General features: G+C 48.6%; 1 protein-coding gene across 1 annotated transcript in view; it reads right to left on the bottom strand.

Moving 5' to 3' along the window:
• CLCN4 (chloride voltage-gated channel 4) overlaps positions 1-11,613 on the bottom strand; it is a 65,362-nt gene extending 53,749 nt beyond the window's left edge. The window contains exons 1-2 of the mRNA XM_029930525.1: positions 11,510-11,613; positions 10,063-10,341 (exon numbers count right to left, since the gene is read on the bottom strand). The gene's annotated coding sequence lies outside the window, so the exon portion shown is untranslated. The remainder of the gene's footprint in view (positions 1-10,062; positions 10,342-11,509) is intronic.
• Positions 11,614-15,960: the final 4,347 nt, after the last annotated feature.

Below are 15,960 nucleotides of genomic sequence, written 5' to 3'. Positions count from 1 at the left end.
TTTTTTAAATAAAGACCCTATCTCCAAACACGGTCGCATTCTGAGGTCCTGGTGGCACCTCACCATACAAATTCTGAGGGACACAATTTAGAAAATGCTGGTGGGAAATCGCGCTCTGTGCCCTACCCCTGACTCCTGGACCTCTTGAGACCAACCTTCCATGGGCCACTTCCTCCAAAACAATCCATTTACCACTTATGTGCAACACATCCCCCGCCCCCCCCCCACACACAGATAAATAAAATTTAAACAGACACTACTGGCCACTCCGTAAAGATTAAATTCAGTCAGTCATCCAACATGGCTCTGAAGGGTCCCTCCGAGGCCACCAGGTGGCTTAAGCATACTCTAACTAGGTTACCAAGATGAGGGCTGAGGGGCGCCTGGGTGGCTCAGTCGGTTGAGCCTCCGACTTCAACTCAGGTCTTGATCTCTTGGTTCATGGGTTCAAGTCCTGCGTCGGGCTCTGTGCTGACAGCTCAGAGCCTGGAGCCTGCTTCCGATTTTGTGTCTCCCTCTCTCTCTGCCCCTCCCCTGCTCGCACTCTGTCTCTCTCTCTCTCTCTAATATAAATATAAATTCTTAAAAAGAATTTTTAATAACTAAATAATAAACATTAAAAAAATTTTTTAAATTAAAACAGATGAGGGCTGACAAGTGGCCAATTAGTGAGCTTTGGGCAAAAGGGGTGCTTGTGGGAGGCACGACTAAGGTGAGAGGAAAACAGCTGGTCCGCAATCTCAGTGGCCACCCTCCTGTCCACTTACCACCAAGCCCACCCAGGCAGGCAGCGCCCCCAAGGGTTATCGTGCAGGGAGAGAGAGAGAGTCTCACACATTTGGCCATGGCCATGGACGAAGCTCCACGTTTAGCCAGAAGGGAAATGAAAAAGCAAGGGGTGGGTAAGCACAGGCTGCCCCCAGAGAGACTTGGTGAAAAGTGCTCCCGGTGGCCAACGCCCTGCATTTGCCAGGCACCTGAGATGCTGTCCAGGGGGTCGAGCCCGACACTACCCTTGGAGGCTCAAGGGCCTGTCGCTGGGGCCTTCGGGGCCTTCAGGAGGGTCACTTCTGACAGGGAAGGCTCCAGGCTCAGACAGGACACAGACACGTGGCCCACGGCAAGCGCCTGGATGACCAGAACCGCAGCGTGGAACCGGGCTGCAGGGAAGGAGGCACAGCTCAGCGATGGTGGACGGTGCCCGGCCAGGGCAGGGAGAGCTCGGACAGGGTGCCAACGGACGGCCAGTCGGAGGAGGGGACAGCAGGCTGTAAGTGAGCTGGGCTGGCCAGCATGTGACGTGGGGGCGTAGCCCTGCAGGCACAGAGAGCAGCCAATTCACAAACCCAGTGACAAGGCTCAGGACCTCCTCAACGTTCTTCAAATGCACCCAGCCGAGCCTGGCCTCAGGCCCTTGGTACTGGCCGTTCCCTCCGCTGCGGACACTCAGCCCCTCGGCGTTCACATAGCTCCCCCTCGCTTCCTGCGGGTCCCTGTTCACGTGCTGGCTCTCAGAGACGCCTTCGTGACCCCCTGCCTGGCACTCCTATTCCATCACGGTCTAGCCTTTGTCCCCTGCCATCTCTCAGTCAACGTGCGACCTCGAAAACAGTTACTTTCCCTTCACTCAACTTGAGTGTCTGTTCCACAAGGGCATAAGGCTTGTCTAGTTGATGCCACTGTGCGTCCCACTGCCCAGGCCGGTAGGTCTCAACCAGGGGCACTCTGCCCACCAGGGCACACTGGGCAACACCAAGGAGGGGGAGGGTGGCTGTCACAAGTGTCACAGTGCAGTAGTGCTTCCTCCGGGCATCTGGCAGGTAGAAGCCCGGGAGGCTGCGAAACATCGTACAGTGCACAGGACGACCCCCCACAGAGAGCCATCTCGGCCGTCCGGGCCTGGACACACCGCAGGGACCCAGCAAATACCAGCTCAACAAGGGAGTAGATGGGGGAGGGAAGGCGTAGGTGAATACTGAGGCTGGAGCCTCACAGACCCCTCTTTGCAGCCAGATATGAAAGCATCCACTACATATATGACGTTTGAGAAGAGGCAAAAGTAAGCGGTGCTGATGGGAATCAGGACAGTAGCCATCGCTGCCACAAGGCTGGGCTAAAGGAAGGCAAGATGGGGCCTCTGAGGGTGCGGGGAACACTCTCTGTCAAAACCAACTGGATGAAAAACCCATGCATTTTTGGGGGGCGCCTGGGTGGCTCAGTCGGTTGAGCATCTAACTTCAGCTCAGGTCATGATCTCACCATTTGTGAGTTCAAGACCCACGTGAGTCTCTGTACTGACAAGCCTGGAGCCTGCTCAGACTCCATGTCTCCCTCTCTTTCCTTCCCCCCACTCCCTGGCTCGTGCTGTGTCTGTCTCTCAAAAATAAACAAACATTTAAAAACATTTTACAAAACTCCACACATTTTGCTCCGTGTAAATTACATCCCACTAAAGCAACAAACAAACAAAAAGCCCTCTATACGTTCTGTAGATGGGCACACGTGCACATGTTCAGAAACCACATTTAAGCTCTCGGTGGCTGCCCGGGTTGGGGGGGGGGCGCGGATCAAGGGAGCGGGAATACAAAGGAGACTTCGTTTTCTGTGCCTGACCTTGATCCTGCTGAAACTCCCCACAGGCGTGTGTGTAACGTGGAAAACAAGTCATTCAAAAATACTGACCGCAGTCTGTAAAGGCAAACCATGCCTGCCCTTAGAAAAGAAACCGTCCTCTGCCGCCCACCAGAAAAGTGGTTAAGCAGTGGTTTGAAGCCGCGGTCTTCCCCACAGCCTGCACGCAGCGGTCGCCGAGGAGGGAGTGGGTGTGAGGGACACGCTGTCCGCAAGCACCTGCCCGCATCAGTGGCCCAGAAACAGATAAGCCTCACAGCTCAGTAACACAGCTCGCTCCATCAAGCGGGAGGGTGGAGGCGTGGAGGGGAGGTGGGGGTGCTGGGAGCCTCTGGCCAGCAGGCCTCAGGTCCATCACGGGCTCCTGGAGCTTAGGTCAAAAATGTGCCTGTTGGGCCTCACCCCCGACCCACTCAGTCAGAATCCAGCACGTGACCAAGAGACTACGTTTCCTTTCTACCTTGTTAAAAACGTTGTGTTATGAACATTTTCCATTTTTTTAGTTTTGTATTTATTTTAGAGAAAGGGGGAGAAGGGGAAGAGGGAAAAAGAGAAAGCATCTTAAGCAAGCTCTGCACTGAGCACAGAGCCTAATGTGGGGCTCAATCCCACCACCCTGGGATCATAACCTGGGCCGAAATCAAGAGTCAGACACTCAACCAGCTGAGCCAGTGAGGAGTCCCTATTATGAACATTTTCAAACACACAGAACCTTATCTGGAAGGGCCCGATGAATAGCAGCAATCAAATTCGGTAAGTGTTTTCATTTGGCCGTATTCTCCTCACCTTTTTCTCTTCCCATTTAACTGAATCATTTACACATAAATTATTTCCTAGAGCAGCAGTTCTCGAAGGGTGATCTGGGGACACTTGGAGTCCCCAAAACCCTTTCGAGGACCCATGGTGCCAAAAACATTTTTATAATAATCTTAAATTGCTATCTGCCTTTTCCCATACTCATTCTCTTGTGAATATACAGCAGAATTTTCCAGAGGCTACATGATGCATGATATTGCAACATACTGAACATAGAAGCAGGTGTGAGAACTCATGTGTGTTGGATTCAGCCATACATTAAAGAGATCTCCCAAACTGCTTTAAAGAAATTGTTAATTAACTTGTTGCTGTCACGACACTTCATCCTAAATATTTTAGCACACATCACCAATAAATACGACTCTTCTACATACTCGTGTGTCAGTTATCTACAGCTGTGTAACAAAGAACCCAAAGCATGGCGGCAGGAAACAAACCCGCATTACCTCGCTTTGTCAGGAATCCTGAGGCGGCTGAGCTATGTACCCACCACACCACAAGATTACCACGTCTAGTGGAACTGACAGCAGTTTCCTTGTATCAGCTAGTAACGACTCACGTAAAAATGACCCAGGTGTCCCCAGGCGCCTATCATTGATGTTTGCTCGAGCCACAGCCCAATCAGGTGCTACAAGTTAGATCTGGTTATTGTTATGGGCCTGATGCATCCCCCCAAAATGCCCATGTTGAAACCTAACCCCCAATGTGATGGCATTTGGAGACGAGGCCTTAGGGAGGGGACCAGGTCCAGAGGGTGGAGCCTTGTGAGGGGACGGGTGCCCTATGGAGAGCTGCCACGTGGGGAGGCCAGGAGGTGGCCCCTGCAGCCCAGAAGAGGGCCCTCGCGGGAGCCCAAACCCATGGGCACCCTGGTCTAGGACCGCCAGCCTCCAGCACTGGGGACATAACTGGCCATTGTTGCTAAGCAGAGGGCGCTGGAGCAGTCACGCGGGCTCTTAAGTCTCGGTTGATGGTGAATACCCTCCTTTTTCCAACTTCTTTCAAGGCTGGGGCTTGTCGCGGAGATGGGCGGGCCAGGCAGGCTGAAGGCCCAGCAAGGGTGCCAAGCTGGCGGGAGGGGCGCAGGGGTGCGAGGGGCTCACTCAGGGACAGGCCGGGATGCGACTCACAGGGGAAATATCTGGCTCCTGCGCAGCAGCTCTCACTGCAGGCCACAGCGCCTGACACTGATTTTGGGGGGGCTGGGAGGGCCGGAGAGAAGGCCGATGGCAAGAGGATGAGTGATGGCACGGCATGGGCCGTCCTAAGTGTCCCACCCGCCCCCACCACACGGGCCCGCTGTGCAACGCCACGGCCGTCGCCGCCAAGGCCATTGCCACGTGCTGTCTCCTGGGCATTTTCCAGCCTGCAGACCAGCTGCCATCCCTCTGATCCCCCGGGAGCCATGGCAGCAGGAGCAGAAAGTGCCGTGGGCCCTGCGAGATGGACCCAGCCCCCTCCGACCCTGAGGCTTGGAGTACCTGAGCACCCTGCCCCGAGGGCCCCCACCCCCTCCACCCCAGAGGTGCACAACACACCGCCACCATCTTCCCACCCACACTGCGGCACCAAGTTCACACGGGAAAGGACAGGGCTGTGGGGTCTGCGCTCTCCCCTCTGCCCCACTAGCTTCCCGGCGACAGCGGAAGGGACACAAATGTGGGGCCTGTGCTCTCCTCTGTGCCCAGCTAGCTTCCTGGCAACAGCTCGCTCACAAACAGGCCTCCCCTTCTGGACAGAAGCTCCTTCTGGAACCTACAGCGTAAAAAACGCCTTCTTGCTGTACTTCCCAACATAGCCGACATGATGAAAGGTGATCAGATCTCTGACGGAACGCTTAGCACCAAACAAACGACTCAGAGGGATCTGAATTCTAGAATGCTGGAGCCAGAAGAACATTTTGAGATCAACCAATCTGGTGCTTCTCAACCAGGGGCACCGCTCCCCACCCCAGGGGACACACAGCAGCATCTAGAGACATTCTGGCCATCACAACTTGGGGAGGCCCTACTGGCATCTAGCAAGTAGAGGCCTTGATGCTACCGAGCTTTCTTGGTATCTACAGTGCACAAAACACCCGCCCCTCCCCCCACAGACTGAACCAGCCCCGATTGTCACCAGTGCTGAAACGGAGAAACCCTGACCTATATTTCTTGGTTACTTTGAAGAAGACAAAATTGTGGCCCAAAGACACAAAGTAATGTCCCCAAGGTTACACAGTCCAGAAGCCAGAAGAATCCAGGTCACTACTACATCTGTCTCTATCACCCGTTCGGCTCTATCTAGGGTTGGGGGGGCGGGGAGGAAGGCTGGGGGCCCAAGGATCATAATTCCTGTGACCAGCTCGAACCAAATGAAGGAAGCTGCAACAAATCAGTTGTTGAATTACTGCAACCGCACATCAGGGTGTCCGAAGCCTAAACGAAATGCCAAATACACAAAATTACACCAGGTCCAAAGAGTAACTTGAAATAGATTAAAGACTCAAACAGAAGACCTGACACCATAAAACTCCTAGAAGAACACACAGGCCGTCAGCTCCCGGACATAGGCCTCGGCGATGGTTTTTGGAATCTGACACGAGCAAAAGCAATTAAAGCAAAAATAACTAAGTGGGACTACAGCATATTAAAAGGTCTGCTGAGCAAAAGAATTCATTTACAAAATGAAAAGGCAACCTACTGAGTGGGAGAAAACATCTTCGAATCATATATCCGATAAGAGATGAACATCCAAAAAGTATAAAGAATTAATACAACTCAACAACAACAATAATTATAATAAAAATAAATCAGATCCAAAAACGGGCAAAGAGTGAGAGAGACATTTTTCCAAAGAAGACATCCAGATGGCCAACGGGCACATGAAAAGATGCTCATCATCAGGGAAATGCAAATCAAAACCACAACTAGGTAAGCCCACACACCCGTTAAAATGGCTATCCACAAAAGAACGAGAAATAGCAAGTGCTGGCGAGGATGTGGAGAAAAGGGAACCCTCGTGCGCTGGGTGGGAAAGTCAATTGGGGCCCCCACTCTGGAAAACAGTATGGAGGCTCCTCAAAAAACTAAAACTTGGGCACCTGGGGGGCTCAGTTAGTTAAGCATCTGACTTTGGCTCAGGTCATGATCTCACAGCTTGTGAGTTCGAGCCCCACATTGGGCTCTGTGCTGACAGACAGCTCAGAGGCTGGAACCTGCTTTGGATTCTTTTTCTTTCTTTCTCTCTCTCTCTCTCTCTCTCTCTCTCTCTCTCTCTCTCTACCCCCCCTTCTCCAACTTGCGATCTCTCTCTCAAAAATAATAAAACATAAAAAAAATTAAAACAAAAAAACCTAAAAGTAGAACTACCCTAGTATCCAGCAGTCCCACTTCTGGGGATTCATCTGAACAAAACAAACACACGAACTCTAAAAATGTCTGCAGCCCTCTGTTCACTGCAGCATTACCTACAGTAGCCAAGGCAAGGAAACCACCTAAGTGTCTGTCGACAGATAAATGACAGATAAATGCGGGCACCTGAGTGGCTCAGTCGGTTGAGCATCCAGCTTCGGCTCAGGTCATGATCTCAAGGTTCATGGGTTCGAGCCTCGCATCGGGCTCTCTGCTGACAGCTCAGAGCCTGGAGCCTGCTTCAGATTCTGTATCCTCCTCTCTTTCTGACCCTCCCCTGCTCATGCTGTCTCTCTCTATCTCTCAAAAATAAATAAAAAACATAAAAAAATTTTTAAAGAAACTGTGGTATATATTTACAGTGGAATATTATTCGGCCATAAGAAAGAACGAAAGCTTGTCTTTTGGTACAACACGGATGGACCTCGGGGGCATTAAGCTATGGGAGGTCAGTCAAACAGAGAAAGATAAATACCGTATGATCCTTCTTACATATGTGGAATCGAGTGGGCAGGGGAAGCTAGAGAACAGACTGGTGGCTGCCAAAGGCCGGGGGATGGGGTGGGAGAAGTGATTTTTTTTTTTTCAATTGAAGTTTCAGACATGCTTGGATCCGAGTACTTGAAAACAATCAATGACAAATGAAGATCAGTGACCAGCTAGGTAATGAACATTTCTAGCTGTCTCCTTGATGATAACGTCAGCCTGCAACCCATGGCCAAATCCAGTTCGTCCTTGACTCCTCCACCAGTGAGAACTGCAGGGGTACCACGGATGGCTTAACCCGCTCCGGAGTGAGCAAAGGGGCCCCCACCAGGCCTTCAGGGCTTGTTCAGTTGCTAAACACTGAGTGGCTTCTTAAACACTAACAGCATATGCCCGGTATCACGCCCAGCGCTGGAGAGAAAGGAATGAACAACACAGACACAGATCCCTGACTTCATGGACTTCATATTCTACCAGGGAGAAACACAATAAACAAGTCAATTACTTAAAAATTTGAAAAGGGGACGCCTGAGTGGCTCACTTGGTTAAGTGTCCGACATCAGCTCAGGTCATGCTCTCAGGGTTCCGGAGTTCGAGTCCCGCGTCAGGCTCTGTGCTGCCAGCTCGGAGCCCAGAGCCTGCTTCCGATTCTGTGTCTCCCTCTCTCTCTGCCCCTCCCCTCCTCTGCTTGCAAGGGCTCTCTCTCCTTCTCTCTCTCTCTCTCTCAAAAATAAACATTAAAAATGCTTTAAAAATTTAAAAGGAAGAAAAAAACATGAGATATCATTGTTACCTACCAGAAGGGCTAGTTTTTGTTGTTGTTGTTTTTGTGGGTTTTTTTGTTGTTGTTAAACTAGCAATACCAAGGCGCTGGCAGGGAATAATTCACATATAATAAGACTCCTTCACTTAAAAAAATAAACACAAAGAGATACCACTACATACCTACTAGCAAGGCTAAAATTAAAAAGCCAAAAAACCAAAAGAACCCCAAGGGGCTGGCAAAGACCCGGACTGACTGAAATTCTCCTACATTGCTGGTAGAAACACAACATGGTACACCCACCTTGGAAAACCGCTTGGCGTTTTCTTATAAAGTTAAACATAAATTTTTTTAAAAGACTACAGTAGCAAAGACATAGCTATGGAGATAGAGACAGAGACGTGCATGCATGCGGATATTAATCTAGCTATAGGTGCGGATGTGGACAGAGATATGATTTGGACATTCAGATCTCTAGGCTCAGGTATATGCCAGACTGTGTCCCAATATCTTGCCAGCTCATTTTCTGCCATAGCACTGATTTCTCAGAAGCATCAGTTTGATTTTAGCAAACGAGAAGTCTGGCTGACTTCACCCCATCCCCATTTTCCTTAAACATTTAAATATTTACACATTTTTCTTTTCCCCCTTTGATGTCTTCTGGGTGGCAATCTCATAAAGTTCTAACTTGGAAGAGGATTCTCCATTGTTTTTATAGCTTTGCCTTACTCTGAAATAAATATTCAGAGCAAATCAACTGAAAATCGGTCAGAAAGTAAAGCAGAGAAAGGAAGTGTATAATCCCCTTCTTAGAGCCAAAGCTATTGGGGCTGCCTGACATCAAGTAAGCCCACGGCAAGGGGAAAAGAATACAGAACCCTCTTTAATTATCAACTAAAATAGCATTGCTTTGTAACATCCTCCTCCAACAGTTGCTGGGGAATCAAATTATTCGTGGTGTGAGTTCCAATACAGTTTACAGACACCCCGACTTACAGAGGGGTCATGTTTTACAGGAAAGAATGCCACCTTCTCCTCCTAAGGGTGCCAACGGTGGCCTGGCCTCTGGCAGTATTTGAACCAGAGAAAGGAATGTAAACAGGTCAGAACGCTTAAAAGAGCCCATTAAAATCTCCCCCCCCCCCATCGGGCTAGAATTGAAAAGTCACCTGACCCCACCACCCCACCTCTTCTGCTGCTGAGTCATCAAGCCCCTTTCCAGCAGGCCAATTATTCAGCAAGGGAATTAAAAAGAACACTGGGAATTCCTGGGGTTTGGTATCCGTCTCCACCTCACCCCTTTCCAAAATCCACTTTGTTCTTCAGAGATGCAGCCAATTCGCTCTCTTAACGCCTGCCTTTATCTCCGGAGGCTGCAGTTTATTTATTCTATTCTGTTTTGTTTGATTGGATACTGTTGCTTTTTAATCGACCTAAAACACCTGGGGGGCGCAGGGGGAGGAATGCATTTTTGACACTTCCCCTTTAAACGCTGCCACCTTGCAAAATAACGCAAAACTATTTATTTTGCATATCTAATCGCTAGCCAGTACGTTTCCACTCCATTCAAAAGCGAAGTGGCTCTAGCTTTCAAAGCAATCAGGCTAAATACTGAGGACGAACCTCTGTAAGGAGTCAATGTGTCGTGATTTATGGAGCACAATGACAGCTGGCAAACAGCTGACAGTTATCTTGAACAAGCCCCTTTCCCTCCTTACGATGCACGTCTGGGGATCGTTCCAGATTCGTTGCTCTCCTGAGCGAGAGGCCCCGGTCTTCCCGCCTGGCCCCTGCCCACTTTCCCGGATGGGCAATGCCAGGACCCAAGTCACGCGTGGGCCTGCAACGCCCTCCCCCTCCGCCGCACCCCCAGCCTGGTGCAGGCAGCAGCCGCAGCGGCCCAGGACGCCGCCTCCGCTTTCTGGGGCGCCGACGGGTCGCAGCCTGCAGGCGGGGGCGCCGCGCGTCCCTTACCTGCACTGCCGCATGGCGCATCCCGGCCGCCCACCTGCACTGCATCCTAGAGCATCCTTTCTTCGGCGCAACGGCCGCGAGCGCGGTGACGTCACCGGAGGCGGGGCCCGCGCCGCCACGTGACGCCCTCGGGGCGAGGCGGGGAGAGGGTGCGGGGCGAGGAAGACCCTGGACGTCCCCGGAGGTGAGGAGCCGGAGACCGGGCAGCACCTTCCCAGGTTCCGGCCTCCCCTCTGGGCAATCTGCTGGGTGTGCGCGCCTTGCCCGGCCTTTCACCAACTGCAAGAAACAAACGGCACACGGAAGGAGAAACCCAAATGATTACAGGCGCCAAGCGTGTAATAGGATTTCCAAAGAGTTAGCAATAAAGGGATTAGTAACGAAAGGGAACAATTTAGTGTTTTATTTTTAAGAGTCTTTATCGAATGCAACGGAGAAACCGATTTTGTGTAAATCAAAAGGACAGCTGAAATATAAAAGGGCACGGAAATGCTTGGCACAGAGGTTCGATGTTTCAAGTCATGCATCAAATACTTGCATTTGAAGCATATCCATTATGGAATATTATACTAATTGCACTGGTGAAGAATGCTTTTATTGACTCTCAATCGCTACATTCTAATACATATTAACTTGTATTTGCCAAAGAAAAAAATAGGGATACCTTATATTCATACTACTTACCCGCCTAGTTGATTACTTAAAATAAAGCACTATGGCATGAGCATGGTTGTGCCCGTGTCTGTGTTTTCTTAAATCTTCAGGCAAGGAATTTGGTCTCAGACATGAAGGAGTTAATCCACAAGCACTCACTGTTTCACGCTTTTTAATTTTTATCGCATTCTGCAGAAGTGACTCATCTTACTATTACAGAAAACATGCACGATGTCAACATTTCTCATTCACAACTCAAACAGCCTTGCCTAGAAAGCCTTCGGAAATCCCAACAGCGATCATGTACATTTGAAATGGCGTATTTCAAACTTAAGTAGTGAACATACCAAGTTTTCTTTTGCCAAGCCATAGAAACGGCTTTGAAGTGTGAAAGGACAGAAGCAGGAACTGGTTTTACTTGTATTCCAGCTTCGCATCGACTAATTTATTTTCAGTAGAGTTTAAAATCCCAATTTGAACATTCCCTTGCGGAGGGCCCCGAAAGAAATGTGGAAGATTGTTTTACAGGCACACAAGTTACCTACTTGCTATTTATTCCCCGGTTTCATGTCCTCCTATATTTAACCTGGGCCCTTGTACCGCCATTCCCTCCACAGTAACCAGATTTCTGTTCACAAGGGTCAGTCTGTAATTTGGGAACAAATAGGGGCCCTTGCCCCTGACAACGATCTATTATTTTCAGCGCTGGATCTGAAAACTCAACGGTGTGGCCTTGTGGTTTCCTAGGTCACTCCTCGCAAGCTTGTTTTTCTAGGTGATAAGTAACTCTTACCTTTTGCTTTCTGGTTCCTGAGATAGAAAGTTAAAAGGCTACCGAAACCCCCTGCTCCCGGAGTCAGAATCTGACAGGATCACTTTCCTGCCAGAGGCAAATGTCGATCGCATCCCCAGGCGCCCAGGGCGGCCCCACCCCCACCCCCCACAGCGCCCGCCCGGAGGTCACGTGCTGGGCCCAGCCACTCAGCCCGGCCCAGCCAGCTGGGTCACCTCTCCGCTCTGGAGGCCAGCCATGCCAATCTCGTTCGCCTCCTACCCTCGCTGAGAACCCGGCGTCCGAGACCCAGGACGCTCTGCCCTGAGAGGCCGGCCCGCACGGGCTGCTGCGACAGAGTTCCAGGAATCTACGGGACGTGGGGAGGGTCTATCAAACGGCCTCGTGGGGTCTGAACCGACACGCTCTGTGTTCCGGCTTGACAGAAGTGATTCCAGCAAAGGCACCTTCCTCGTAGTGGGGCGATTTTTTTTCCCCCAATAGGTCAGTTTCACCTTCTCTTTGGGAGGAGATTGCTCAAGTGTAAAAAGCATTACAGCCATCCAGCGAGTCCGAAAAGGCCTAAGAGGGCCGTGTCCGTTTCCGACAGAATGAAAGAACTTTTGTCAAAGGTTCAAAACAGCCAAAATAAACCCAGGGAATCACTGAAGCGGCGATGAGTAAAAGAAATCACTGTGCACACAGCAGAAAGTTGCAGGCCGTGGGGCCTGAAACCAGACCGTGGGGTGCTCTGGGGCGCTGTCCCTGAGCAGCTCATACCAGGAGAAAGCTGTGACTGCTTATGAGTCAGTGCCCAGTTCCGGTTCAGTGGCCACCAGTCATAGCAACTTTGGGAAGCAGTTCAAGTTTTGCTTCTCCTTTCCAGAGACGCAAGCCAGAAGCGACCAGGTCCAGGTAACATTGCACAATAAGGCGAATTCAGCTTCGCCTGCCTGACTAAACCGGTTCTGAATGCTCAGGGACCCTTCAAGGCTGGTCTTCATTTGTCTGATTTTAACAATGCGCCCCTTTTTGTCATTGGTGAAGCAGGCTGAGGGAATGACGGGCCATAAGTGCATTAGCCTTGGGTACCACAGTGGATGTAGTTCGGCCAGAGGATCACCATTTGCTGTTTCCATTAGGTGAATCATCAGATCGGAGGGCCATGTAGGCACCATCATCGCTCATGTGGTTATCGCTGATTTCATCCAGTCACCTGATCCTGATGGATACCATTTGGCATGTGACTGGCTGCCCTCAGGCATTTAAAAGCTTTGAGAGTAGGGAGAGGGACGCCTGGGTGGCTCAGTCAGTTAAGCGTCTGGCTTCAGCTCAGGTCGTGATCTCACGGTTCGTGGGTTCGAGCCCTGCGTCAGGCTCTGTGCTGACGGCTAGCTCAGAGCCTCGAGCCTGTCTTCGGATTCTGTGTCTCCCCCTCTTTCTGACCCTCCCTTGCTCATGCTCTCTCTCTCTCTCAAAAATAAATAAAAAAACATTTAAAAAAAAGAAATAGAGAGTAGAGAGAGCAATTAGCCAAGGATTGAAAAAGTCCCCAGAGCAGAGATACCCAGGAGCCAAGGTTTAACCAACCAAATAAATCAAGTGGGTTTATAATCAGATTCAGGTTTTACCTTACTAAATCCAGCTACCAAAAAAAATTTAAGTTATTTACATAGGCATACTATGAAGTATCAGCAAGCCCACAGCTTCGTGATTACCCAGGGCAGGATGAACTTGATGTTGTATTTCAGGAGGCGGTGTTGCACGTGCGCTTCCACCTGAATTAGGCATCTATAGGATGCGAGCAATCAGATGATTGAATGAGAGGCATTCCTGTGTTTAACAAGAGAAAAACAAAGATTGATAGTTCAAGCAAATTAGAAATTCCGCTTTCTAAATTTGGAGAGCAGTCAGTTGAGAGCAGATTTCAAAATGTCAGATTCTAAGTATCTTTTTTAATAAAGGAAGGGCTTTCCTTTTTTTATGTTATTTATTTATTTTTGAGAGACAGAGACAGCATGAGCAGGGGAGGGTCAGGGAGAGAGGGAGACACAGAATCCAAAGCAGGCTCCAGGCTCTGAGCGGTCAGCACAGAGCCTGATGCGGGGCTCGAACCCACAAATCGTGAGATCATGACCCGAACTGAAGCTGGACGCTTAACTGACTGAGCCACCAGGGCAGCCCAGATTCTAAGTATCTTTAGATAGATTGCAAGCAAGGGCAGTCAAGCAATCAGACAGATTTTCCTGTTTCAGTGATTCCAAGTCAAAATAGTGGGAGAATATTGGAAATGCCAGTCTAGAGAGTTTTAGCCAAATATTGGAGCAAGCTAGAAGAACTCAGGATCCAGTCCAGCTTACAGGTAGGAAATAAGCCTCAAAGATGATCAACAGCACTGGAATCTAATATCCACAAACGTGTGTGTCACCGAAACAGAATTTTCTCTCCGTCATCGTTTCCATTGGAGAAACTAATTTGTTTTGCAAATTAAGTCGAGTTTTAATAAACTCCGCCTGAGTATTTAAGTGCCCCCAAAAAAATGATTGATCACGTTCTTTCAGATCCTGTGACATCTGCAAAACCAAACATTAAAGAACCAGCAGTATTTTAAATGAAGTCATGAAAATTCTAATCATCTTCATTGATTCATTTGGTCTCGTAATTAATTCTTGAGTTCGATCTTTTGTCGTTTTATGAATTCATCACTTTTCCATGAAAGTTTAGAAATTCTTACCCACTTCAGTGTCATTCTCTTAAAGTCATTAGAAATCTGTTTTGGAGAGAGTACTTATCAGTACTCAATTTTTCATGAATTGCCTCAAAGGTAAAGAAAGCATCCTTGAAGGAACATTATCGCAAAAGCATCAGGATGCAACAATAGCTATCTGTAAATGACAAAAGACTAAAAAATTGGCAATAGTTAAATATCAGATAAGAATTCATTATAATGCAATTGACAAGCAAATCTGTATATGTCTGATATACAACATTTTAAGACAATCGCTGGAATTATCATGAATAACCCTAGAGTCCCATCAACTTCATATAATTTCTGGAACATTTATATCAATAATTCCATGTAAATATTTCCTTGAGAAAGTTTAGCATCACTTTATTTGACAATGCTTCCCGTGAAATGTAACATAACATTAAAATGTTAGTTGAAAACAAAACTTTTTTTTAATAGTTTATTGTCCAATTGGTTTCCATACAACACCCAGTGCTCTTCCCCACAAGTGCCCTCCTCCATCACCACCACCTCTTTTCCCCCCTCCCCCTTCCCCTTCAACCCTCAGTTCATTTTCAGCATTCAATAGTCTCTCAGGTTTTGCGTCCCTCTCTCTCTCCCCAACTCTTTCCCTCTTCCCTTCCCCCTGGTCCTCCATTAGGTTTCTCCTGTTCTCCTGTTAGACCTATGAGTGCAAACATATGGTATCTGTCCTTCTCCGCCTGGCTTATTTCGCTTAGCATGACACCCTCGAGGTCCATGCACTTTCCTACAAATGGCCATATTTCATTCTTTCTCATTGCCATGTAGTACTCCATTGTGTATATATACCACATCTTCTTGATCTACTCATTAGGTGATGGACATTTAGGCTCTTTCCATGATTTGGCTACTGTAGAAAGTGCTGCTATGAACATTGGGGTACATGTGCTCCTATGCATCAGCACTTCTGTATCCCTTGGATAAATCCCTAGCAGTGCTATTGAATACAAAAGTTTTTAAGTAAAGAAGACTCCATTTCTTATGTAACCTGAGAAAGTCAAAACAGTGAATCTTCATTTTCTAGGCAGATTGCATTAAAGGCAAAGAAAAACCTTTGTTTGCAATTTCTTATTAACAGCAGACCAATAGTCTAAGAAAACTTTGTCCTTCTAACAGAGAAAACCAAATTCTAATTTTGCACCATTGCACTTTGTTTTTTGGTTATTTTTTAAATTTTTTAAATGTTTTATTTATTTTTGAGAGAGACAGCATGAGCAGGGGAGGATCAGAGAGACAGGGAGACACAGAATCCGAAGACAGGCTCCAAGGTCTGAGCTGTCAGCACAGAGCCCGACGCAGGGCTTGAACCCACAAACCATGAGATGGTGACCTGAGTCAAAGTCAGACACTTAACTGACCCACCCAGTCACCCCCATTGCACTTTGGATATTAAAATTCTTCTTTGGGGGCACCCAGGATCCCAGGGTTCATAAGTTCAAGCCCCATATTGGGCTCGCTGCTGTGAGTGGGGAGCTGCTTCAGATCCTCTGACCCCACCACCTCTCTGCCCCTCCCCTACTCGTGTGTGCGCGCACGCACGCGCGCTCTCTCTCAAAAATAAACGTTTAAAAAATAAAAAATAAAATTACCCCTTTTTTTCTTTTTAACTTAAATAAATCTGTCTTAATCTTGGTCTGCTTGGCCACACATAAGATACCTTTGTCAAAGTACCTTTTCCATAAGCCTTCCATTTTCTATATCC

Source organism: Suricata suricatta, chromosome X (genome assembly GCF_006229205.1).
Source record: "Suricata suricatta isolate VVHF042 chromosome X, meerkat_22Aug2017_6uvM2_HiC, whole genome shotgun sequence".
NCBI lineage: Eukaryota > Metazoa > Chordata > Mammalia > Carnivora > Herpestidae > Suricata > Suricata suricatta.
The sequence above is the reverse complement of the archived record's forward strand: the minus strand, read 5'-3'. Positions and strand labels throughout refer to the sequence as shown.